At 40.3% G+C, this 27609-nt stretch overlaps 1 long non-coding RNA gene across 1 annotated transcript in view; it reads right to left on the bottom strand.

Moving 5' to 3' along the window:
- Positions 1 to 1209: 1209 nt before the first annotated feature.
- LOC110341240 overlaps positions 1210 to 27609 on the bottom strand; it is a 64509-nt gene continuing 38109 nt past the window's right edge. Inside the window, exons 3-4 of the long non-coding RNA XR_005874951.1 lie at positions 18245 to 18386; positions 1210 to 1404 (exon numbers count right to left, since the gene is read on the bottom strand). This is a non-coding gene — a long non-coding RNA (uncharacterized LOC110341240). The remainder of the gene's footprint in view (positions 1405 to 18244; positions 18387 to 27609) is intronic.

Here is a 27609-nt window from a genome sequence, read left to right as displayed (position 1 = left end):
TAATCTATCAAGGCCAACGCTCCATGGCTAAGTAAACCAGTGAAGGACAGAGGAGGAAGACATGTCCCATGGGCTGAGAATCTGTGAACTAAAGCCAATTCCTGGAGAACCAGGAAGAACCAGGACAGATGAGAACCAGGGCATGGTACAAGAGATGAAAGACGTGGTCATGACAGCTGGTTCAGAAGCCAGCACGGGCATGGGCTTTAGAGCTGGTGGGTGTAGATCACAAGAAAGCCTGGCTGCCTGTATTAGTCAAGTGACAGTTCTCAAAACATTTTGATCTCAGAACTTCTTTAAGCCCTTAAAAATGAATAATAACCCCAAAGTTGTTTTATGCATATGACCTACAACTTCCCATATTTAGTATATGAAGTTGGAATGGAAATAATTTAATTATTGCTTCACTAATTTTAAGATAGCATGGAGCTTGGGAGTGACTCAGTCACTAAAGTGCTTGCTGCACAAGCCTGAGGACCTGAGTTTGAATCCCCAGCATCCACATTAAAAACTGAACATGTGCCTCCAATGGTGTGGCAGAGACAGGAAGGTTCCTGGGGCTCCAGCTGGCTAGCCTAGTTTACTTGGTGAGCTTCAGAGCAATGAGAGACCTTGTCTCAAAAATTAAGATAGACAACTATTGAGGAAGACACCCAGCATTGGCCTCCAGTCTCCACATGCATGCATGCAGATGTGCACACATACACATATGTGCACATGTGCATGTGAAGATGTATACACATGTATGAACAGTGATAATGAAATAATAATAAAACAAAAAAGTATATGAAATAATTACCTTCAAAGACACTTTTATTGAGAGGTGTCACACTGTTTTGTACCTCTACAAAACTTTTGAATGCCTGGCTTCAAAATGGCTGTATCTGTGTATGTACTTTTGTAGTTAGTCTCCTACAGTGTGACTGAGTGGTTGTATCATCTCTGGAAATCTTAACTATTCACTGATAAATAAATGAGAGTAATGGGGAAAACAAAGTTCTGGCTCCATAGGCTCTGTGAAAATGTGTCAGAGATCCCCAGGGGTGGATCACACTTTGCAAACTGATGGGTTAGAATACAAGTCATCTGTAGTCACAGAGACAGAAATGGCAGTGTCTTGAATAAGATGAAAGTCTATTTCTCTCTTCATGATTTCCAGAAGTAAGGGCACCCCTCAGTCCCATCCTTATGTTATTCTTTCCAGTTATTCTGTCATCCTAGTACACACGGTCCAAAATGACAACATGACTCAAAGCTACCTCTGCATCCCAGGCAACAAGAAGGAGAGAGCTCCTCCCTGAGGGGGGATCTTGGGCAAGTCAGAACTTACCTCACCAGTTCCCAAGAGGCCAGAGGAACCAGTCCTGGCAAGGAGTGAGGCTCGTGCATAGCAAGGTATGTTTCCTGTGTGTAGAAAACAAGACAAGTGGCAGCTCACATAAAGAGACACAGACAAGAACTGAAAGCAGCCACAATTGAAGCATATCATTTCAGAGGAAAAGTGCCAGACACCAACCAAAGCAATGCTCTGATTAGGATAAAGGCCAAAACCTCCCAATATAACTCATGCAGATGCATAATCTCAAGCTTACCCTCACTGAGTCCTTAGTCCCAGATACACCTTACGCCAGAGTCTCTTCTCACAGTTCTCGTTCTAGCCACACTCTGCTCTTCAGAGTCTTTGTATAGGCTGCTGTATCTCCTAGAACTCTCTTCCCCCACCACTGTTGACCTATGCATTCTCATGTTCCAGGTATGTGGAGTAAATGAAGACCAGACAAAGGAGAACAACATTCATTTTTTTTCTCAACCTGTTATATAGCAAGGCAGCTACCCACCACTGCTTAGTTCTGGTAGAGACAGGCAGAGAGGAAGGAGGCTTTACAGCACCAAGTAACATGCTACGCATACAGTAAGAGCTCAGCTTTTAAAAAACAAGTATTACATGGATGGGAGGATGGGCAGATGACAGGTTGCAAATATTGGATATTTGCGAGCTGAGGGCTATGTTCTCCTGCTTTTCAACTAAAACATTTCTGCAAAGAGTAGCTAAGGGCTTCGTTCTGTATTGGTTCTTCCTGCTGAGCCTGTATAGCATTCTAGGAGAGCCACCCACCAGGAAAAATAAGGTTCTTCTCTAGCTAGAGACAACAGAGGTGTGAGCTGTTTCAAGTTCAGTCAATTCTCTACCCACAGGTCCAGCCTGTCTGGGATTTGACATCTGCCTCAGAGTGTCATCCTGAGGTCCATTTTCTCCTAAACATGAATCACTGACAGCATCCTACAAAATATTCCACCGGGCTCTGGTGCTGCCCGTTTTCAGAAGATTGCTTGTGCTCAAGTTCTGGCATAAACCTGCCAGCTGTAACATATCTTGCGGGTCTGACCCAATGATGACCCACAGTACTCTATGTCTGGGCTGTTTTCTTTTATTTTCCATCCTCTGAAGATTGTCAGAATTCTGCCTGGCTAAGCAATAAATCCATCTTTTCAGGGATCAATTGTGGTGACTGGCTGCACAACCTGGAAATCCAATTAACTGCGAAATAAATTTAAAAAATGAAAAATCCACCGAAGCTATGGCATAAGTCAGCTAGGAAATGTTCTGGACATTAAAATGAACAAGAAAAAACTTCAACTTCATTTGTCTTTTCTTTTTCAAAAAAAATCTTGTTATTGATAAATTTAGCCTTGGTTCCAATTTTGTCTTAGCCACAATTTGCTCAAATACAGATCTGTTGGGATGGCTAGCACCACACTAATTATACCCCACAGGCTCTCTCCAGAGAGAAGCCAACTCGGCTAGGATTACCTTGCTACCATATGTATAACTTTAGGCCCTCTCTCCCTTCATCTTTTTACACCACATGTGTTCTTAAAGGGACATAAATCTGCTCAAACGTTATGTGGGAAATATGAGTTATTTTGGCTTACTGGGACATTTTGAAAAGGACAGGGTTTTCATCAAATGCATCAGTTGGCTGTCTAGAAGGCCTTATACCTCATTGCTACTGAGGTCTGCCAATCTGGAAGCATCACAAATTGAGCCAATGGACATGGGTCAGCCTTCCTGATGTTGAGGCTATATCTAGAAACTCATAGTAGTGAACTACACACCCAGCTGCACCCCAGCATCTTATCAGTGTCCTGGGAAGGACCCTCGCAGACAGGCAACCTGAAGTTGAAAGAATGAGCCTGAGAAGGTACTAGAGGAAATGTCTACTTAAGCTCCCACCGGTAACAGGACACATTCATTTCCTGTGGGTGTAGTAGGGAGGATAACAAAGGATTTGAGAGGCTTATTCATCTATGATAGACTAGGACAACATAGCAGTAGGCAGGACTCACAGTTGGGGTTCAGATTGGGGTTAGGACTCCTTTGGCCTCAATCTTGAGCTAGATCTCAGCTTCTTTAAAAAGAAAATGAGCAACAAAGATAAAAGCTTCCTTCAGGACCCAGTGCCTCCAAGGCCAGCCTTGGCAAACAAAGAGAATTTTTATTATTATTCAAAAGATTCATGAGGCCAGGAAAATGGTTCGGTGGTTAAACAAGCTTACTGCACAAGCCTGACAACCTGAATTCAGAAGCCCAGAATGCACAAGCCAGATGTGGTAACACTCATCTGTAACTCCAACGTATCTAAGGCAAGATGGAAAGCAGAGACATAAAAATCTCCAAAGACTCCTAAAAGTTGACCTCTGACCTCCACATGCATTCTATAGCCCAGGTACACACACACACACACGTACACACAGCACACACATGTACACCACAACGCATGTGCGAACACACACACAACATACACACAAGTACATACACATACATATACACACATACACACACATACACACACAGCACACACATGTACACACGCATGCGCTCAGGCATACGACATATGAAGAATTTTCTTGCTTTGATGAACTCTAGCTTTTCTATTCTTCCTTTCTTCCTGAGATCCTGCTCTGGTCAGTACTGAATTTCCCAACCCTGGTCATGACCATCACACAGACAACAGAAGTTAGTCAGCCGATGCCACCAGGGGAAATAAGAAAACCAGAAGGTCAGTGTTTATTGATATTTCTTATCAATAAAAGGAAATGATGCAATGTTATTTAAAACATGATTCTTTGCATCCTATCTCTAAATGTTCCTTGACTAAAAGATGAGATCAACAAATATGAGAAGCTTTTCTCAGCTATCAAAATAGGCCCATGTGGAATGTTAAGTTTAAATCACAAATCATCCACTGTCATAATGATTTGGTTTTTCTTTGCTTTTGAAATTTATTTTTAAATATCTGCGTACACAGAAACAAAGCCAAAAATGACACTGGGAAGTGTAACCATTGGGGCAGGATCATTAGTAACTACAGGATCTATGATTATAACCTAAGTTTGATGTCATGGGAAATAGAAAATACCAGGCTTAGTGTATCTCCTATTCAAGGAAATTACTAGGAAACAGCCCAGGTCTAACAAATAAATAAATTCACCTTGTTAGTCTTCAGGCCAGAAGCCACATTATTTATTCAGTCACTTATTCAACAGATAGTTCTTAGGTAGTAAGTCTATTCGAAGCACTGTGTGTGTAGCGTTATGAAGAAACCTGCCCTCTTTGAGTCTGTATAAGACGATGCTTGCTTCCACAGGTCATGGATACAATGGGCTGATTCCTTGGGAAGCAATAGGTTATTCAGCATAGTGTAGACACACATCTTGTTAACCTGTGGCTGTGTCTTTTCATTTTCATCTAGCGGTGTTGGCATCAAGAAGGCAGCAGATGCCTGAGGCTCTTATCTTTCCAATCCCTCTTTCTTCTCCAAGGCAGGTAGTTACAAGTACCAAATAAGTTTCTATTCTCACTGTGGGGTTTTTGGTTTAAAACTGTTTATTGATCAATAAAAAAGTAGGAAATCACAAAGTCATTGCCTGGGGAAGCTGTACTAGTAATTTTACAGCAGGCTAGATAGTAAGGAAAGATTACAAATGTTAGCAGGCAGGAGACCCAGCTCTTGCAGAAGACAAGTCAATCCGGACAGAAATCCAACCCACATCACTGACCTTAGAGCCTGTACAAAGTCAGTGCCTGCAAAAGGCCAATGTCTGTACATGGCCAATGCCTGTACATGGTGAGTGGCTGTACAGGTCAATGCCTGAACAAGGTCAATGCTTGCACAGGTCAATGCCTGCAGAAGGTCAACAGCACAATGAGTGTATCGCAGTGTTTCTGGTCCCAGTCTGTTTACTAGCTCTAGAAAGAAGTGGACAGGTGTCAGATGTACTTCCATACGTTTAAAAGTAATAAAACTGTAAGCAACAGACCCAATTCCTTAAAGGAATGCAAAGGAGGATGTACACAGGATTTAGAATAACATTTTGAAGTAGATTTTGAAGTTGGTTTTTAAAATAGTACAATCACTAGGATATATCGTTGCCACTGTAACTGTTTATATTAATAACCCTGACTCACCCATGTTTGTACGCTCAGAGACATAAGTGTATACTGACAACATCCATTCATTCTTTTCAGCCATCCTTTTTTTTTCCAATCTGCTCACCAGGACCACTGTGGGTGTGAGCACCCAGAGAACGGTCACTGCCTTTGTCTTTATTTCTTTTTCTTTCTTTTTTTTTTTTTTTTTTTTTTTTTTTTGGTTTTACGAGACAGGGTTTCTCTGTATTATTTTGGAGGCTGTCGGTCCAGCCTAGCCTCGAACTCACAGAGATCCGCCTGCCTCTGCCTCCCGAGTGCTGGGATTAAAGGTGTATGCCACCACCTCCCGGCTTGTCTTTATTTCTATCAATGACCTTAACCTCATGGAAGAGCATTCATTCCAATGCACCCATTCACCCATTCACTTAGCTTTGTTTTCCTTAAACTTCTCTACATCCATAAGCCAGACCTAAAATAACTGAGACAAATATTTCCAGTACCCTCTCCTGTCTACATGTACTGTTACCTACCTCTTTTTTCACTATGGCTTTGTTAGGAGATATGTTCTGCTCCTAAACAATCGTCTAACCATATATTCTGATATAAAGGTTACCAAAGATGGACCTAAAGAGATGACTCTTTAAGTGTTAAGAGCACTGACTACTCTTCCAGGGGATGCAGATTTGATTCCCAGCACCATGTGGTGACTCACAACCATCTGTAACTCCAGTTACAGGGGATCCAATGCTCTCTTCTGACCTCCACAGGCACCAAGCATACACATGGTGCACAGACATACATGCAGGTAAAACACCCACACACATAAAACAGAATCATATTTTTTAATTTTTAAATAAGATTTGTGAAAAATGTCATTGCTGTGTGGATATAATGCATCCTTACCCACATTATGAGCTTTTGTAGTCACTGTGCTTTATCAGAACCTTAATGATCTGACTCAGAGTATTTTCTTCCCAGGTGATGATTGAGAAGCTAATAAACTCAAATTATCACGTGCACAGCAACAGTAGCAGATCTGTTCTGCTTTCTGGGATTCTGATTTTTGCTTTTTATAATAGCAAGTGCTGGATGTCTCTGCAATTTTGTTAATGTGTATGTGCGTGCACACGCGTGTGCGTGTGTGTGTGTGTGTTTACGTGTAACTTTGGAAACCACATCACACACAGATAATCCTGGAAATGACACAGAAATGAAGTCAAGAAATCCTGATAACACCAATAAATCTCACAAGGGGGGGGTCAACTCCAAGTTCCTGTGGAACAGGCACTTTGCCTAGAAGCATAACAAGAAAGTCCCAAAGAAGATGCAGGCAAACAATGTTAAGGCGATAAGCACAGGTACGGAAGTCATCAAGGCCCTTGTGACACTCAAGGTAGTTAAATTCAAGATGCCAAAGAGTTCCCAACTCTAATCTTTGCTGACTTGCTTTTGCTGTGCTGCCCACCCTAACACTGGGAAGCGGGTTTGTTACTTCATGGTCAAGGGTCCCAGGCTCAGACAACCAAAATCAAATCCCAAATCAAGTCTGAGGCTACAACTACAATTCAGGCCCAGGGTCCTGCTCCAGCTCAGGCTCCCAAAGGTGCCCAAGCCCCTGAAAAGTCTCATAGAAAAGGCTTTTATCTGCCAATGTGAAGACATACAGACTGGTGTGGCAAACTTACATGCCATTTATAGATAAATGGTGTCATGTGAGGTTTCTACAAATAAAGTAGAAGGTGGAAGTAGAAGACACATAAAGTAGTTGAATAGAATGCAAAAGAAAGACCTAGATACACATTGTCTGTGGGAAACACACTTTATCTTTAAGGAAACACATAGGCTGAAAGAAAGGATGTCTTCCAGTCCTTTCCTGGTGCTTAAGGTGAGTGGGGGTACCGCTCTGAGCCCCAACTCCATACATCCCCGGCTCTATCTCCCTGGGCATTTTCTGCACCTAGAGAAGATCTGTGCCTCCCGGAAGGATCACCCTGAGTCTGCCCACACCTGTGTCTTCCGGTCCTTTTCCAGTGCTTAAGGAGAGGAAGAGACCCCACGAGCTCCCACTGAAAGAAAGGATGGGAAGAAGGCAATATAAAAACACAGCCAACAACAGAAGAACCAGTATGACACCACCAGGGTCTAGAAACTCTACACCAGCAAGACCTGAACATATCAACACAGATGAAACAGAAAAGAATGACCTTCAAAACAACATCCTGAAAATGATAGAGGCCCTCAAAGAGGATATAAGAAAATCCCTTAAAGAAATGGAAGAAAACACAAACCAAAAAATACAAGAAATCAACAAATCTCTTAAAGAAAGCAAGGAAACCCAAGAAAAAACAATCAAACAGATGAAGGAAAAAATTCAAAAAGTTCAAGACCTGAAAACCGAAATGGAGACAATAAGAAAAACACAAACTGAGGTAATGCTGGAAATCAAAAGGCTGAATAAACAATCAGGAACTACAGATGCAAGCATAACTAACAGAATACAAGAGATGGAAGACAGAATCTCGTGCACTGAAGATAAACTAGAGGAAATAGATTCATCTACAAAAGAAAGCCTTAAATCTAACAAATCCTTAACACAAAATATCCAGGAAATATGGGACACCGTGTAAAGACCAAATCTAAGAATAATAGGTATAGAAGAAGGTGAAGAAGTCCAGCTCAATGGTACAGAAATCATATTCAACAAAATCATAGAAGAAAATTTTCCCAACCTGAAGAAGGAGATGCCTATGAAACTACAAGAAGCTTACTGAACACCAAATAGACTGGACCAAAAAAAAAAGTCCCCTCGCCACATAATAATCAAAACACCAAACATACAGAATAAAGAACGAATACTAAAAGCAGCAAAGGAAAAAGGCCAAGTAACATATAAAGGCAAACCTATCAGAATTACACCCAACTTCTCCATGGAAACTATGAAAGCCAGAAGGTCCTGGATAGATGTTCTACAAATACTAAGAGACAGATTCCAGCCCAGACTACTATTCCCAGCAAAACTCTCAATCACTAAAGATGGAGAAAACAAGATATTCCATGACAAAACAAGATTTATGCAATACGTATCCACAAATCCAACCCTACAGAAAGTTCTAGAAGGAAAACTCTGACCAACCAAGTTAACTACACTCAAAATAACAAGGGCAATAGATAACCCAACTTTACCAGAAATCAGAAATAGGAGAAAAACTGACACATAAAACCACCACCAAAAACGGATCCAAAGCAAACAATAATCAACAATCAGTGGTCATTAATATCCCTGAATATCAATGGTCTTAACTCACCTATAAAAAGACACAGACTAACAGAATGGATATGAAGGCAGAATCCATCCTTCTGCTGCTACAAGAAACACACTTCAATTTCAAAGACAGACGCTAGCTACCTCAAGGTTAAGGGTTGGGAAAAGACTTTCCAATCAAATGGACGTAAGAAGCAAGCGGGTGTAGCTATCCTAATATCTACCAAAATAGACTTCAAACTAAAATTAATCAAAAGAGATGAAGAAGGTCACTTCATATTCATCATAGGAAAAAAACTATCAGGAAGAAGTCTCAATTCTGAACATATATGCCCCAAGTATAAAGGCACCCACATTCATAAAAGAAACATTACTACAACTCAAATCACATATTAAACCCCACACACTTATAGTGGGAGACTTCAACACCCCACTCACACCACTGGACAGGTCCACCAGACAGACACTTAACAATGGAACTAACAGAAATTATTACCCAATTAGGTTTAACAGACATCTATAGAACATTCCACCCAAACAAAAAAGAATATACCTTCTTCTCAGCATCACATGGAACCTTCTCTAAAATCGACCACATACTTGGCAGTAAAGCAAACCTAAATAGATACAAAACAATTGGAATAACCCCCTGTATCCTATCGGACCACCATAGCTTAAAATTAGAATTCAATGTCAACACACATTGCAGAAACCTCACAAATTCATGGAAATTGAACAATGTTCAATTGCATCACCCTTGGGTAAAGGAAGAAATAAAGAAAGAATAAAAAGACTTCCTAGAATTCAATGAAAACAAAGGCACAACATACCCAAACCTTGGGATACTTTGAAACAGTTCTAAGAGGAAAATTCATAGCACTAAGTGCCCACATGAAGAAACTGGAGAATTGACACACTAGAGAATTAACAGAATACCTGAAAGCTCTAGAACAAAAAGAAACAAACTCACCCAGGAGGAGTACATGCCAGGAAATAATCAAATTGAGAGCTGAAATCAATAAAGTAGAAACAAAAAAACAATACAAAGAATCAATGAAACAAAGAGTTGGTTCTTTGAGAAAATCAACAAGATGGACAAACCTTTATCAAACCTATCTAAAAGGTGGAAAGAGAGCATGCTAATTAACAAAATCAGAAATGAAAAAGGGAACATAACAACAGACACTGGGGAAATCCAAAGAAACATCAGGTGATACTTTGAAAATCTGTACTCCACTAAATTGGAAAATCTAAAGGAAGTGGATGATTTTCTGGATAGATATCACTTACCAAAATTAAATCAAGAATAGATAAACAATTTAAACAGATCTATATCCCCTAAATAAATGGAAGCAGCCATAAAAAGTCTTCCAACCAAGAAAAGTCCAGGGCCAGATGGTTTCAGTGCAGAATTCTACCAAAAATTCAAGGAAGAGCTAATACCAATACTCTTCAAATTGTTCCACACAATAGAAGCAGAAGGATCACTGCCTAATTCTTTTTACGAGGCTACAATTACATAGTAGCCAAACCACACAAAGACACAACCAAGATAGGGAATTACAAACCAATCTCCCTCATGAACATTGATGCAAAAATACTCAATAAAATACTGGCAAATCGAATCCAAGAACACATCAGAAAAATCATACACCATGATTAAGTAGGCTTCATCCCAGGGATGCAGGGATGGTTCAACATGTGAAAATCCATCAATGTAATCCACCATATAAACAATCTGAAAAAGAAAAAACACATGATCATCTCACCAGATGCTGAAAAAGCCTTTGACAAAATCCAGCGCCCCTTCGTGATAAAGGTCTTGGAGAGATCAGGGATAACAGGAACATACCTAAACATAATAAAAGCTACATACAGCAAACCAACAGCCAGCATCAAGCTAAATGGAGAGAAACTAAAGGCAATTCCTCTAAAATCAGGAACAAGACAAGAATGTCCACTCTGTCCATATCTCTTCAATACTGTACTTGAAGTTCTATCTAGAGCAATAAGACAACAAAAGGAGATCAAGGGGATCTGAATTGGCAAGGAAGAAGTCAAACTTTCATTATTTGCAGACAATATGATAGTCTACATAAGCAACCCAAAGAATTCTACCAGGAAACTCCTACAGCTGATGAACACCTTCAGCAAAGTGGCAGGATACAAAATCAACTCAAAAAAATCAGTAGCCCTACTGTATATAGACAACAAAGGGGACAAGAAAGAAATCAGTGAACCATCACCCTTTACAATAGCCACAAACACCATAAAATATCTTGGGGTAACTCTAACCAAACAAGTGAAAGACCTGTATAACAAGAACTTTGAGTCATTAAAAAAAGAAATTAAAGAAGATACCAGAAAATGGAAAGATCTCCCATGCTCTTGGATAGGTAGGATCAACGTAGTAAAAATGGCAATCTTACCAAAAGCAATCTACAGATTCAATGCCCTATCAAAATACCAGCACAATTTTTCACCGACCTCGAAAGGACAATCCTTAGCTTTATATGGAAAAACAAAAGACCCAGGATAGCCAAGGCAACCCTATACAATAAAGGAACCTCCGGAGGCATCACCATCCCTGACTTCAAGCTCTATTATAGAGCTATAGTTATGAAAACAGCTTGGTATTGGTACAAAAATAGACAGGTAGACCAATGGAATCAAATAGAAGACCCTGATATCAACCCACACACCTTTGAACATCTGATCTTTGACAAAGAAGCTAAAACTATACAATGGAAGAAAGAAAGCATCCTCAATAAATGGTACTGGAGTAACTGGATGCTGGCATGTAAAAGACAACAGATAGATCCATACCTATAACCATGCACAAAACTTCCAAATGGATCAAAGACCTCAACATCAATCCAGCCATACTGAATCTCTTAGAGGAGAAAGTGGGAAGTAACCTTGAACGAACTGGTACAGGAGACTGTTTCCTAAGCAAAACACCAGTAGTACAGACACTGAGATTGACAATTAATAAATGGGACCTCCTGAAACTGAAGAGCTTCTGCAGGGCAAAAGACACAGTCAACAAGACAAAACGACAGTCCACAGAATGGGAAAAGATATTCACAAACCCACATCTGACAGAGAGCTGATCTCCAAAATTTACAAAGAACTTAAGAAGCAAGATTCCAGAACACCAAAGGATCCAATTAAAAAATGGGGTACAGAACTAAATAGAGAATTCTCAATAGAGGAGTTCAAAATGGCCGAGAGACTCTTGAGAAAATGCTCAACATCTTTAGCCATTAAGGAAATGCAAATCAAAACAACTCTGAGATACCATCTCACTCCCATTAGAATGATCAAAAACACTAATGACAGTTTATGCTGGAGAATATGTAGAGAAAGGGGACACTCCTCCACTACTGGTGGGAGTGCCAACTAGTGCAGCAACTTTGGAGATCAGTATGGAGATTCCTCAGAAAAATGGAAAAACAGTCTACCACAAGATCCAGCAATTCCACTCTTTGGCATATACCCACAAGATGTACCCTCATACAATAAGGACATCTGCTCAACTATGTTCATAGCAGCATTACTTGTAATTGCCAGAACCTGAAAAGAACCTAGATGCCTCTCAACTGAAGAGTGGATAGAGAGAATGTGGTACATTTGCACAATGGAGTACTACTCAGCAGAAAAAAAAATGGAATCTTGACATTTACAGGCAAATAGATGGCACCAGAAGAAACCATCCTGAGTTAGGTAATCCAGTCACAAAAAGACAAGCATGGTATGTACTCACTCATATATGGATTTTAGACATGGAGCAGGGCATTGCCAGCCCACCACCCCACCGCCAGAGAGTCTGGGGTACAGGGAGGACCCTAAGGGAGATATGCATGGTAACCCGGAGAAGGGTTAGGGGATGCAATCTTCTAATTGGATTTGGGGGGAGAAGGGAAGGGTAGAAGGAGATGGGAGAAAGAGAGAGATGAGGAGGGGAGAGGAAGACATGGGAGAGCAGAACAGTTGAACCAGGGTAAGAATAGAGGAGAAAAGGATGGGAGATAAAAGAGGGAGCCAGTGTAAGTTGGAGGAGAGATCTGGCACTAGTGAGATCTTCACAGATCTACAAGAATGACACCAACTGGCATTAAGACTACCTTAAATGCCCTCCCATGATAATGGGAATGATGACTACCTTATATGCTATCCTGGAACTCTCATCCAATGGCTGATGGAGGCAGAGGCAGACACCCACACTTGTGAACCAAATTGAACTCCTAGAACCCAGTTGCAAAGAAGAGTGATGACCAAAGGAATCAAGATCGGGCTGGCAAACCCACAGAGGCAGCTGACCTAAACAAGGGGGAACAGATGGAGCCCAGATTGATGACTGAGGGGCCAGCATGGGACTGATCCAGACACCCTCCCACCGAACCTGAGTGACAGAGAGGAGGCCTTGGCAAGCTGTGGGACCTGGGAGACTGGAGCAGTATTTATTCCTGGCATACGGAAGGACTCTGGGAACCCATACCATGTGGAGGGATACTCTCTCAGCCTGGACACATGAGGAAGAACCTGGGCCTTCCATGGATGATGTAACAGACTCTGAAAATCCCTCATGGAGGTCCTTGCCCTCCCTGGGAGCAGAGAGGGGCTGGAGTGAGGGTGATGGGTTGGGAGGATTGAGAGGTGGGGGAGGAGGGGAGGGAGAGGGAACTGAAAGTGACATGTGTAAAAAGTTAAATAAAAAATACATGGAAAAAAAGAAAGGGTATGGGAAAAGATATTCCACATAATGGTAACCAGAAGAAAAGTAGGTGTATCTATATTTACCTCAATTAAAACAAAGTTCAAACCAAAACTGTCAACAGAGACAAAGAAGGAACTTCTATAATGATATGTTATCTACCTTGAATATACATCAATTGTTATTAGCACCAACAGAGGACATAAAAACGAAAGGCAATCCTTGTAGAACTGAAGGAAGAATAGACATCAAAATAATAACAGCAAGGTACTTCAGCACTTTGCTTTCAATAATTGTTATAACATCATTCAGAGATCAGCTTTTTAAAAAAAGGACATGAACAGCCCCATAGACATTGAACTTAACAGATTATATACACAGCAGGATATACACATTCTCCTGACTCACTCACTGAACATACTTCAGAACAGACCACATATTAGGTCACAAAACAAGTGTTACAGAAGTCAAAGATCATTGCAAGTATCTTTACGGATCACAACAGAGTGAAACTAAAAACCAGCAGCCAAAGGAAAACCGGAAATTTTACAAACATACGTGAATTAAACAACACATTTGAGAACAACCATTGGATCAAAGGATAAATAAAAAATGAAATTGGAGAATGCATGGAAACCAATGAAAATGACAACACGTCATTAAAAACCACAGCTACAATAAGAGCAATAATAAGTTTATTGCAACAACTGCCTACACACATAACCATGTGTGCATACACTCTCCCCCCCTTCACTCTCTCATTCTCTCATACATAGATTCAAGCAGCCTAACAATAAACTTAAGAAAATTTATTTTTAGGAGAAGAGCACATTAAGCCTAAAATTAGCAGGGGAAAAAAGAAATTATAGACAGAAATTAACAAAAACATTAGAAAAAACAGTTAACTTAAAGGTTTTTGGGGAAAGATCAATAAAATTGACAAATACGCAACTAAACTAAGGGAAGAGACTCAAATGAAGACATTACACCTGATATAAATAGAATAATGAAAGAATAGCACTATAAGCAAATAAATGGCATGAAACTGAATAGCCTAAAAGAAATTCAAGAGGAAAAAAATAAAATAAAACAGTTATAAACTCATTCTATCCGGTCAGCATGACCCTATCACAAAAGGCTGATAAAGACCACAGCAGACTTCTGGGTAGGTGGCAAATAGAGATTGCCTGGTGTGTGAGGTAGCAAAAGAGAGAGTCAGAATTTAAAAAAAAATGTAGACTCTATTCCAAAGAGGAGGAAGAGCTTCTGCAGAAAGAAATCCACAAAGAAATAAAAGGATGCAAGAAAGAATCAGAAAGAGAAAGAGAGAGGTAGGACACGAAGCAGAGGAGTTTCCGTGGCACAGCTCCCTGAAGGTAAAGAGGAAAGAAACTACTTGTAAGGGAAAGCCAAGCAGGCCTATGCTCAGGACAGGACCACAACCCTAAGGAGTCTCAAATCCAGTTTGGGCTTTTGTGAGACACTGTCCCCTCCAGCACTGTATGTCATGCTCTATGACTCAGAGGACAGATGAGTGTCATCCTGAAAGAAAAATCTATTGCCTAAAGCTGAAGTATCTCAGAAGCCTGAGACCAAGAAACATCCACAAGTCTGGGAGTCTCGGTTCAGCTTGACACACCCCTGAGGGAAGTCCCAGAGAGGTGGTTGTGGAGAGCAAGAAATTGAAGAAGAGCAGATGCCACTGTCCTGTCACCAATCCCTACAACCATGGTCAAGCCCACCGTGTTCTTCGACATCTTGGCCAACGGCGAGTCCTTGAGCTACATCTCCTCAAACCTGCCTGCAGACAAGGATCCAAAGACAGCAGAAAACTTTTGCACTCTGAGCACTGGAGAGAAAGGATTTGGATATAAGGGTTCCTTGTTTCACTAAATTATTCTAGGATTCATGTGCCAGGGTGGTGACTTCACACACCACCATGGCCCTAGCAGCAGGTCCATCTACAGTGAGAAATTTGGGGATGAGAGCGTCATTCTGCAGCATACAGGTCCTGGCATCTTGTCTATGGCAAATGATGGACCAAACACAAATGGTTCCCAGTTTTGTTTTGTTGTTGTTGTTGTTTGTTTATTTGTTTGTTTGTTTTGGGGGTTTTCATCTGCACTGGCAAAACCGAGTGGCTAGATAGCAAACACGTGGTCTTTGGGAAGGCGAAAGACAGCATGAGCATTCTAGAAGCCATGGACGTGCTTTGGATCCAGGAATGGCAAGACCAGAAAGATCACCATGGTTGGCTGTGGAGAACCCTAATTCTTTTGATTTCTTCTGTAACTCAGGAGAGTGCCTCTACCCCCATCTGCCTGTACTATTCTATAGTCTCTGCTCTCACTGAAGTTCTTTGGGTTCCATATTTTCCTCATTCCTTTCCAAGTCTAGCTGGATTGTAGAGTTAAGTTTATGATTACTAATAAAAAATAAGTAAGAAAAGAAATTGAAGAAGAAACTAAGAGATGGAGACATCCCCCATTTTTATAGATTGGTAGAATTGATATTGTAAAAATACTTAAATCTCAGAAAGAACTGACAATTCAATGTAATCGCCACCAAAATCCCAATGACATTGTTCACATATCTAGAAAAAAATCCTAAAATCATATAGAAGCACAAAAGACTCTAGAGAGCCAAAGTAACTCATAGCAAAAAGCAACTCTAGAAGCATCATAACACCCAACCTCGAATTACATATAGAATCATAGTCCAAAAACAGATGGTACGAGCATGAAAACAGACCTGCAGGCCCGTGAAATAGAATGGAGGACCCAGAAATAAACCCACACAGCAACCAAATTTTTGACAAAGCTGTCAAAAACATACACTGGAGAAAAGATGGCCTCTAAAACAAATGTAGATGAATAAAAATGAGATCTCTCACCCTGGGAAAAAAACAATTAAAGTGGACTAATGATTTTAATATAAACATTGAAACTTTGAAAATGTTAAAGGAAAACCACTTCAACACTCAGGCATAATCAAAAAACCCTGAGCACCAGAAATTCCTGGGAATTAGCAAATGCTATTACATGAAACTAATGTATATCTGCATAACAAAATAAGAAACCATCAGAGTGAAGACAGCTTATAGAATGGAGAAAGTCTTTGCCAAGTACACATCAGACAATTGTATGATATCTAAGATATAAAAAAACTGCAAAGTTGAAGAACACACAAAAAATGAAATCATCTGATTGATAAATGGGCTAAAAATGAGTAAATAGTTCTTGAAAGGAGAAATACAAATGACCAATGCATACTTAGAAAAGTGTTAAACATCCTTAGGATTTTGATAAATGCATGCTAAAACTGTTTTGAGATTCCATCCCTCCTCAGTCAGAATCCTCATTATCAAGAAAAAAAAACAATTAAAAAATGCAGAAGGAGGAAAAAGAAACCCTATTTACTGCTGGTAAGATTATAAACTTGCATGGCTACTATGGCAACTAGTATGGAGGACCACTTTGGAATGTATATCTAAAGACTCTACACCAATATCCAATAGAGATGCTTGTATTCATGTTTATTGCTGTAATCGTTGCAATAGCCAGGAAATGGAATCAGTCCAGGTGTCCATCAACAGATGACTGGATAAAGAAAATGTAGTAATATGCACAATGGAATTTATGCATCTATAAAGAAAAATAAAATCATAAGCAGTTGTTGCATGTTGATTTTTGTGTGCCCAGTAGCTTCATTAGATAATACTTCTAGTTCTAACTAATGAATTTCTTCTAGCACCCTCTGCTTCTCATTCCCCTTTTCTTCTTTGGCAGTCTTCCCATGTAGTCTGGGTTGGCTTTGAATGTGTGACCCTTTGCATTGGTCTCTTAGATATTGGGATTACAAATGTGCACCACCATGGTTGGCTGCATCATAGTATTCTTTTTTAAGTTGGAGTCTTTTATATTTAATATCTGTCATGCCTGTCAGCAGGAATATTTTCTTTCTCTTATAATTTGAATGTTCTTTTATTTCCTTTTCTTGCCTAATTGCTGAGGCTAAATAGACTGCTTCTACTACACTGAATAAAAGTTGAGAAAGTGATGTTCTTGCCTTGCTCCTGATCTGAGAGAAAATGCTTTTAGCTCTTCTCCACAGAACATTGTTGTTGGCTGTGGGGTCTTTATATATTAACTTCTGTTGTACTGAGATGCTTGTTGCAGTTTCTGGCTTGTTGAGTTTTTGAAATGGAAATTTTTATTTTGAATTTCGTACTTGTCTCATATCTGTTGGAAGATTCATATGATTTTTCATTTTTATGATGAATGGTATCTGCGTTCCAAGGATAAATCCCACTTGGTAACAATGTATCTTTCTATTAGTGTGCTATTGGGTTTGGTTTATTAGCATTTTGCTGAGGATTTTTTTTGCATCTATATTTATTAGGAGTTTTAGCCTGCGGCATCATTAAAGCTTTTTAAAATTATTTCTTTAGATTCACTTATAAAGCAGTAGCCATCATCATGTCAACATGTGTGTCATTATACTTGGTTTTCATTTGTTCACCTTGGCCACCGTCCTTCTCCATTCACCCTTTCCTGCTGTATCTGGTTCCCTTTCTTCTTTTTTAAAAAGGAGTTATATATATATTTTTTAAAGGTGCATTTATTTATTATGTATACAGTGTTCTGCCTGCATGCCAGAAGAGGGCATCATATGTCATTATAGATGGTTATAAGCCACCACGTAGTTGTTGGGAATTAAACTCAGGACCTATGGAAGAACAGCCAATGCCCTTAATCTCTGAGCCAACTCTCCAGTCCCAAGAGTGGCTTTCTTTAGGCATCATGAGTGGATCATGCTTGCTGTTGCCTACCAGATCCAGATATGTTTCATGGGAGGTTCCAGGACAGATGCACCAAAATAGTCCAATGACCATTCTTAGACCATCTCAGACAGATTGTGTGACCATAGTCAAATCACTCACTGTCTTGCTCTGAACACCAGCTACTTGGGACCTGTAAAGAGAAAGGAGGATAACAAGCTGAAAACTGGTTATACTTTGAGAAAATGCTTCCCTGTGTAACACACCAGTAATTGGCAAAAAAGCTGCTGCATCCTTAAAACCTCTCAGTTCTGTGACCAGAGTCATGGAAGTCTGTGGAATGAAGTAGCAAGAACAAGGTGACTGTCACTTGTCAGAGAACGGTGAACTTCACTGGTGGCTCACACCGGAGTCTGACAGAGGTGTTTTACTCAGTTCTACGCATGTTGGCAATTTCACATCAGACTCTTTTGTTCTTTGACCAGAATTCATCAACAGTAGCTGTAGTCAAAAGCATCAGAATGGGAACAATGTCATCATTTTTAATGTGAGTTTGAAAAACCATTTTTTATAAAGCAGTTTTTGTCTCATAGGAAAATTGTAAAGAAGACATAGAGTATCCTGTCCCCTGACCACCCTCTGCATCATCAGCATCCCACCAGTGGCACGTTTCTTGTCATAGATGACCCTATATTGGCACGTCATCATTACCCCTAGTTGGTACTTTACACATTAGGGTCTCTTTCCTCTTGGTTTATAATGACAGGCAACCCACACTTAAGCATCCTGAAAGTAGCCACGCAAATCCTCTGTGTTCTGCCAGTTTATTCCTCCTTCCTTCCCTGCCTGGCAACCCCCAACTTTTTTACAGTTTTGCCTTTTCTAGAATGTCATCGAATTGCAGCCATATATTAAGTGGCCTTTGCAGGTTAGTTTCTTTCTTAGTAATACATATTTAGATCTCTCCCCACACCCGTGGTGGGTGTGTGTGTGTGTGTGTTTGGGGGCTGAGTCTCTCAGTTGTATCCAGATGATCAGTTTGCTTGTGGGAATCCCCTGTCCCTGCCTCTTGAGAACCAGCAGTGCAGATGGGCATCATGCCTGTCTGGCATGTATGTGGGTCCTAGGGATCCAAACTCTAGTCCTGCTTTTTGTGTGGCAAGAACTTTACTCTCTAAGCCGTCTCTGTGGCCCTATAAAGACTTCTGAATCACAAGTAAATATATTCCTCATTTTCAATACAGATGAATGACTTTCTTCTGAATGTACCCATATTTTAAAGATCTATTCCTTTATTGAAGGACATACCAGTCAAACGACAACTTTCTGTTACATTTTCATGATGTCTTTTGTAGGACTGGATGGGTAAGACATGTAAGAAGAGAGCTTGTGATTGTGCAGAGCACTCATATAAAGTTACAGGTTTCCCTAGGAGAAGGTGCTATTGACAGCCATTCTCCATATTCCTACTCACAACATGTGCGATGGGACATTTTCCATCTGCCTGTGTCTTCTTTCATCATTTATGCTTTGTAGTTTTCACTATACAAGTATCCTACCTTTTAGTTAAGTTTATCCTTAGTATTGTATTCCTTCTGATGAAATTATGGGATATTCTTGCTTGGCTTTTCAGGTAGATGATTATAAAAACTTGTGTGAAAAATGGATGCAACTAGAAATCACTTGTGTTGCCTAAAGAATGCCACTCTTGGGGCTGGAGAACTGGTTCAGAGGTTAAGAGCCTTGGCTGTTTTTTCCACAGGTCCTGAGTTTAATTCCCAGCAACTACATGGTGGCTCATAACCATCTATAATGACATCTGGTGCCCTCTTCTGGCATGCAGGCAGAACACTGTACACATAATAAATAAATGTATTTTTTAATATATAACCTTTTTTTAAAAAAAGGCCACTCTCCAAAAAGCAGCCTTCCAACTCCTCTCAGCATTGATTTCTACTTAGTGATTTACAGTGGTGAACTTGTTTCTTCCCCCTCATTAAAGCAATGCTGACTTGAGGAGTGGAAGGCTGATTTGAGGGCTCTACCTTTATAATCAAATCCTCATCTTGAACTGAGACCCCTTCCTGGAGACATCTCTGTTGCCCACAGCAGGAAGGTGTCTTTTCAATTTGTGTTTTTTTGTGTTTTTTTAACCTAAGTCTTGAGCATCTCCTACAAAGAAAATTTTAATATAATTGGTTTCGGAGCATCCAGGAGCCTTTTAATTACCCTCTGAAATATGCTTAGACAACAGCTTGCTATTAGGTTAAACAGTGTCAGCATCTGTACTGCAAACACTCACATGTTTATTACAGTTTGCCAATCAACATTTGTTTTCAAATATTTTTTTTACAAATAACCTTCTCTGGGCACACCTCTCCAGCCCAGTAGACAAAGCCCATCATGCCAACTGCAACACCATCTTCTCTTCTCCTTACTCCCCATCAGTGCTGAAACCTATAAAATTCAGACAGCATCATAAAACTATAGAGCACCTTGTGATCACTCAAGAGCCAATTATGCAATGATTACACAGCCAGCTCCCCAGGCTCTTTTGGAATCCGGTGTCTGGTCATTTTGCTGCTCATTAGCCCCTTTTCCTGAGATTGAGCAAGGAAGACAACAGAAGACGGACTTCAAACTCATCCATTTGCTCCCTGCTATCTGCTCTGGTTACAAGTTTACTGAGGAAGTGGGATAAAATGATTAATATGAGGTTTGAAGGCTGTTTCTGAAGCTCATTCGTTATCTTTCCTCCTGAAGTCATCTATAGAATGCACTGGCCTTGGGATTAGGCTAAGAGAGTCGCCATGGTCATTTGGGCCAGAGGAAAAATGGTCATGACAAATCATTAAAGAAGGCTGACACTGGGTCTCCTCTGTAAGAGTCAGTATTACATGCAACAAGTAAAAAGAGAACTGCCATAGGGCACAGCTATACAATACCTGGCATATGCCCAAAGGACTCTGTAACCTGCCACAGAGAGATTTGCATAGCCATGTTTATTGCTGCTCTCTTCACAATAGCAAGAAAATGGAACCAGTCTAAATGTCCATCAACAGATGAATGGGTAATAAAAGTGTGGGCATATATACACAATGGAATTTTAATCAGCTGTTGAGAAAAAATGAAATTATGGGGCTGGAGAGATGGCTCAGTAGTTAAACTCATATACTGACTGCTTTTGCAGAACCCATGTCTGGCAGGTTATAACCAGCTATTATTTCAGGGGGTCCTCTGGCATCTGAGGGCACCTGCATGTGAGCACACATCCCCACAGACATATACATACTCCACAGACACACAGAGGCACATAGTCACGCACAAAAAAAGACTTTAAAATACTAAAATAAAGGGAAAATGAAAATTTTAGGAAAACTGACAAAAGCTGATAGAATTGTAAAGGATTATATAGTGGTGACCAAGTCTCAGAAAGAAAAAGATCATGTTCTCTCTCCTATATGGATCCTAACAGTGTGTGTGTGTGTGTGTGTGTGTGTGTGTGTGTGTGTGTGTGTGTGTGTAAGGGTTAGGAAGAGTTGGTACAGATTGTAAAACTAGATAGGAGACTTCAAGAGGGAAACCAGGAGTGCTAACAGCGGGTGGGGTGGGTAAAGGCCATGAGTGGTGTGAAGTAGAAAGAGTCTACTGCGGTGGGAGGCACAAGAAAAGGAGAGAGAGAGTGGGGAAGAAGTGTTGGTAGAGGAAAAAATAATGATTTTTTAAAATACCATAGCAAGATCTAATCCTTTATTATAAGCTAACAAATTTTCAAAATCAACTAATCACCCTAAATTTAGCCAGGTCAAGTATACCATGCTTATATCCCTAGCCCTCGTGAATGGGAAATGAGGGTTAGTGGGTGTTTGAGGGAGGGGAGTCACAAGTTCAAAGCCCTCCTGGTCTATACAGCAAGATGTCAAAGGAAGGACCAAAAACTTCCTGTCATCTCACATCACCTTACAGGTTTTTAATTAAATTATAAGATACGGTGTCTTATGTCTAGTGAAATATCAAATAGCTCCTTTGTTTATCTATGCTGACTGCAGAAGCCCCACTATAGAGAAAGTCATACTTACAGAAATGATCTTAATAATGCTCTCAGGAAAAACGATTTTTCAATGATGGAGAATTTACATAAGCTACTAAGCAAACATTGCAGCAAGCTAACCCAGGTAGTAAAATAAACAATTAATACTGACCATGAGAGATAATCATGGAAAATGGAAGTTAATCATAGAGAATGGAGGATAATCAAGAAAAGGAAGTTTGAGCTTTTCAAAACAGGTATTTACCTACAAATAGGTATGGGTATATATGTTGCATTTTAAAAACTAGGCTGACTCTGTCTTCCTCTAGACAAAAGATTCTTGCTTCATGCTTTAATATGTGTTGGTTTATTCAGACCATTATTTTAATATTTCTTCAGAAAATTCTTTTCCCCTTAAGCGTATACTTCTTCTATTATATCCCAGTGTATACCCAAGGCTGAAAGCTTTTATGGGAGGAATACAGCTCTAATCTTTGAAAAACATGATAAGATACATAATTTACTGCAATTCACTTTATTATCAAATTTGCAAGAATATAGCTAAGGCATAAAATGAGGTCTCCCAGTGCATACGCTACAGGCTCGACCTCCTAAGTCATCTTACCCAAAACTCAAGGACAAATAAGCCACAGAGCAGAAAGACTGAACTACAAGTCAGCTGGCTTCCAGCTCTGCCTTATCACCTTGTAGCCATGAGACCTGGGCCAGCTGCTTCTCTTCTAAGGCCTCTGCAACAAATGGTCTCTGCATCCCTCCAACTCTTAACTTGTCATCTATAGGAAAAAAGAAAGAAGTTGTACCAGCAGGGGAAAATTCCAAATGAGCTAAAGAAATGCGAGCTCAAAGTTCAGTTGAGGATATGTGTGGCACTACATGACAGGTCGCCGGCCAGATACCTCTAATTAGCTGGAGGGGTGGGGAGGGCATGCTCAGTCCAGGGTCTGCCACACATTGCTGCTATTTCATAAATTTTATAATTCCACCTAGACATAGTTAGGCTCTGAAAACTCTTTTGTAAGAGGTAAAAGATTTGTAAGCCAGAATGCCAATCTAATAACATAACATGCCCAATAGGGGTAGATATTTATAGTGCTTGAAGAACTCTTTGTAGCTATTTAGAGTGCCAGTTCCTGTTATTAAGGTAACTAGAGCCCTGAACCAGTCAACAAAATGCTAGTCTGTGCATACAGAATTAGTTAGAGCTGAGCTGGTGCTGAGAGAGCAAGGAATCACAAAGAAACTGCCAAGGTCAGACTAAAGAAAGTGGTTTATTTAAGTTGTATTTAATTTTTAAGTGTGTGTGTGTGTGTGTGTGTGTGTGTGTGTGTGTGTGTGTATGCATGTGTGGAGATACCCTCAGAGATCATGTGAAAGGTATTGGATCCCTGGAGCTAGAGTTACAGACAGTTATGAGATGGCAGATGTAAGTTCTGGGAATCTAACTCAGGTCTTCTACAACAGCACTCACTCTTAGCCACTGAGCCATCTCTCCAGCCCAAGAAAGTGCTCTTCACCAAGGGTTTGAGATATCAGCCGGGACTTCAAGAGATCTATAACTGTGTGAAAATTGTATGTAAAACTCCATAAGAACATGGCCATCTGCCTTCTTCTAAGAAGAGCATCTATTCTTCATCTCCTTGAGGAGTCTGTTATCTCCAAATCTCTCCGGAAACACTAAGAACCACTGAACATTCAATGCAAGCTAGCAAAGGAGGAGTTCAAAGTATACTGAAGAGTCAAATAAGGAGCCAGAGCTGAGTCACAGGGTGAAAATAAGGAAGAGGTGAGCAGTGCCTGGTCCAGTCCACATGGGATGTTACTGCGCTGATTTCAAAGACCCCTTCTGCTAAGAGTCATGCCCAGAGGTCGGCCATAATGACTCAAGGCCCATATGTAGAGTTCAAGGCCTGTTAAGTCCCTAGGGCAGAGCTCACATAGCTCTTCTGATAGGTGCATACAGTTCTTCAGGACTGCTCACACTCAGAAATAGCATCCAGCCCAGCTCCAACTCACCCCAATGGCAATGGAGTTCACAAACAATGACCATAATGGAACACTGTCCTTCTATTTTGTCTTCTCTTGATTTTCCTATGGGTAGAGAAATACCTCATGAAGAGAAGATAAGTGTTGGCCCCAGAAAATCAATGGAAGCACATCATAATTACTTCATGAATGGTTGATCCACTGGGCTAAGGTTTAATTCATTCAGATTAAATTAAATTTAAATTCCATTTTAATCAGAGGAGCTACATTTCAAGTAGTCAATAGACAATGTGTAGCTAGTAGTTACTGAACTAGACAACATATTTATAGGACATTTCCATCCTTACAGGAAGTTCTTATCTATATAATTCACCACTAAACTCCATAACACCAACAGTTTATAATAGGGATTCAGAAAGAGAATCCAAAGTCCGCAGAAATCTCTGTAAAGACCTTTGTGGAGGAAGTGGGCCTCAGTTGAGCCTCCATGAATGAAAGTGAAGCATGAAAAGATCATTTCATTCAACAGTGGTGGGAAGAGCAAAGGTTAGAATCTGGCAAAGAAAGTGGGTACGGGCTTGGATGGAGCCTCGTGCATACACATTCATGGTGAATGTAGAATTCAGAAATGGAGAGATGAGCACATATCACTAGGAAGGAGAAATGAGCGAATGCAAGTACAAAAGAGAATTATGAAGTATGGACAAAGACGGCACAGAGAAATCAGTATCTGGCACAATGAAGTAGGTGCGACAACGACAGCTGTGAACACTTTCCATCTCTTATTTAATGCTCCCTGTGTTTCACACTCTGTATCAAGAGATTCATATAAATTATTAAATGTAAATTTTTAAATGTACTCCTCATAGCACAAAGAGGTAGTTATCTTTAACTCTGTGATAAGAATGACAAAACCTGAGGCCTGGGGAGGAATCTCACTTGCTCAGCATGCTAAAGGTCCCACCTATAGACTGACAAAAAGGACGCAATAACAAAAACTGATGTTTGTGGAATTTAGGTAGCATTCCCCAGGTCACAGAGCATGGCCATGGTAAACTGTCTAAACCAGTGTCACAATGTTTTTACCCTCTTTTTCATCTCTCCTGACTCTCCTCCTGTTAATCCTATTTTTGAAGTGGTGCTTGCCTCTGTCCTTTGCAGTGTAGATCTGTAATTTCCAAGACATTTCTCCTATTTCTTTCCTTTACATTTTTCCAATGCTTCTAGCAGGGACTCCTAAAAAAGTTAAGAATGCACAGTACAGTAAATGCCAAGACATGGCAGGGAGAAGCAAGGGAATGATAGGAAATGACCCAGTGGTTTCAATAAAAGGTATGGAGGGAAAAGAGGTTGGTTTATTCAAGGCCTCAATGGCTTTTCAACTGATGACTGAGTCTAAAGTTGTCTTCCTGGCTCTAGAGCACCACCTGTCTATGAGGTGTGCAGGACAAGGCTCCTGACTCTGTGGGCTTCTCCATCTCTGTGGCTTCTCTCACTTCTCATTCCTCCAAGAAAATTGTTTGCCATCTTCTTCTGCAGGTTTGGGTTTCAGAGTTTGCACATATGGAATCCCCCCCACTTTTAATCCCAACCACAAATCAGCTGACTGCTCATGGTGTATCTGTGGCCACAGATTGGAACAAAGGATTTCCACAGGAGAGAGGAAAGTCAACACATCTCCCATACTGTTGAGCTTTTTCTATGAAAATAGAGTACTTTATAAAGCTAACAGAGTCTAACGATTAATCTATAATATTATAGATAAAAACTGGCCACAGTCTTTAGAGCAAGACTTAAAGGATTACATCTACCGAATCGCATCACCACCTTTACTGGTAATCCCACACTGACTGGTCTAGCCCTAGCATTTGCTCAACAATTGAACTAGAATCCAACCAGTGCCTCTCCTCAGAGTCAAAATCCTGTGTGGGATTGACACTTGCTTCTTTCTTTAGGGCATTAGAAATTTTAACATCAACAAACAGTCTACATGGTTTCTTTGTGGCTTCTCACAATATCAGCTGCCTTCACACAGCTAGCTTCTCAGGAAGAACGTAGCCCACTGCAGTCAGCATTCTAATTAACAGTCTGGCTATCTAATCACTCTGCTATTCTACAGGAGAGAGATTGCCGTTCTACCTTAGCCCACTGCCAGCAGTCAAGAAGAGAATGTGACCAGAATCCAGCCACATTATATGTATAGTATGGGACATACACACACATACTTACAGTACACATACACACACACAACACATACACACCCACAACATGCACCTATATACATGTACTTACACACAATACACACTATATATGCACATATAATACACACATATACACATGCAATACACACCTCTATATACATATGATACATAATGCACATACAATTCACACATATAATACACACATATAATACATACACATACAATGCAAACACATGACACACAGACATACAACACACATATAATATATACATATATATAATATATACACACAATCTACACAATACACACATAAAATACACACACACACACACAACTTTTCTGCTCTTCTAGAAGAAGAGATATATGATACAACCTGGTGGAAGACCTTCTCCAAGGAACCACTTGGCCTTTCCATGACAGTCAGGTGTTTTCCTGTCCTTTATTGCTTGTTTATTTAGTAAGAGCTGAAGAAAGCACTAACCATCATTGCTCTGTCTATCTCCAGAGGGTTAGATAAAGCAGCATTTTTGAGCCCAAGTTGGAAATTGTGCCTTATTCTTGTAGGTTGTCAGATATAAGAGCAAAGCATCCCATAGCTGTGTGCAAAAACAGAGTCCAAATGTGAACATCATGGGAATATGCTTCCCCCAAATTCCATGAGGGATGTTGCCTTTATCCCAGAAACAGAACACAGGGGATGATGCCAAATGCCTGGTGCTAACTGTGGGAATGTTTGGAATTGAAAATTATCATTTTTATTCAAGCGAGAGGCGGCGATAGTCGCTCAGTCCTGAAGGGAATGTTGATGAGGAACAGAGCGAGTACAAGGTCTGCAGGAGTCTCCTTAAAGGTGGGTGATCAAAACTAGCACCACAATGAGAGTCAGATGCTGCTGCCTCCAGATGTGCCTCGAAGGTTAGGCCTGGAACGCACGATCTGCATCTAAGCACGCAGAAACATCAGACAAACCCAAAATGAAGAGCATTCTTTAAGGAAGAAGTCGTCTTAACTTCTAAAAAAACATGTCAACATCTTCAAAGACAAAAAAACATACAGAAATGTTCCAGATTCTTGAAGACTAAAGAAACACAGCACAGCAATGTCTGACACTAGACTGGATCCATCTCTGGGGGCGGGAAGAGTATAAAGGACATTATTGGGTCAACCAAAAAAAAAAAAAG

Source organism: Mesocricetus auratus, unplaced genomic scaffold, assembly GCF_017639785.1.
Source record: "Mesocricetus auratus isolate SY011 unplaced genomic scaffold, BCM_Maur_2.0 Super-Scaffold_100691, whole genome shotgun sequence".
Lineage (NCBI taxonomy): Eukaryota > Metazoa > Chordata > Mammalia > Rodentia > Cricetidae > Mesocricetus > Mesocricetus auratus.
This window is presented reverse-complemented; position numbering and strand designations above follow the sequence as displayed.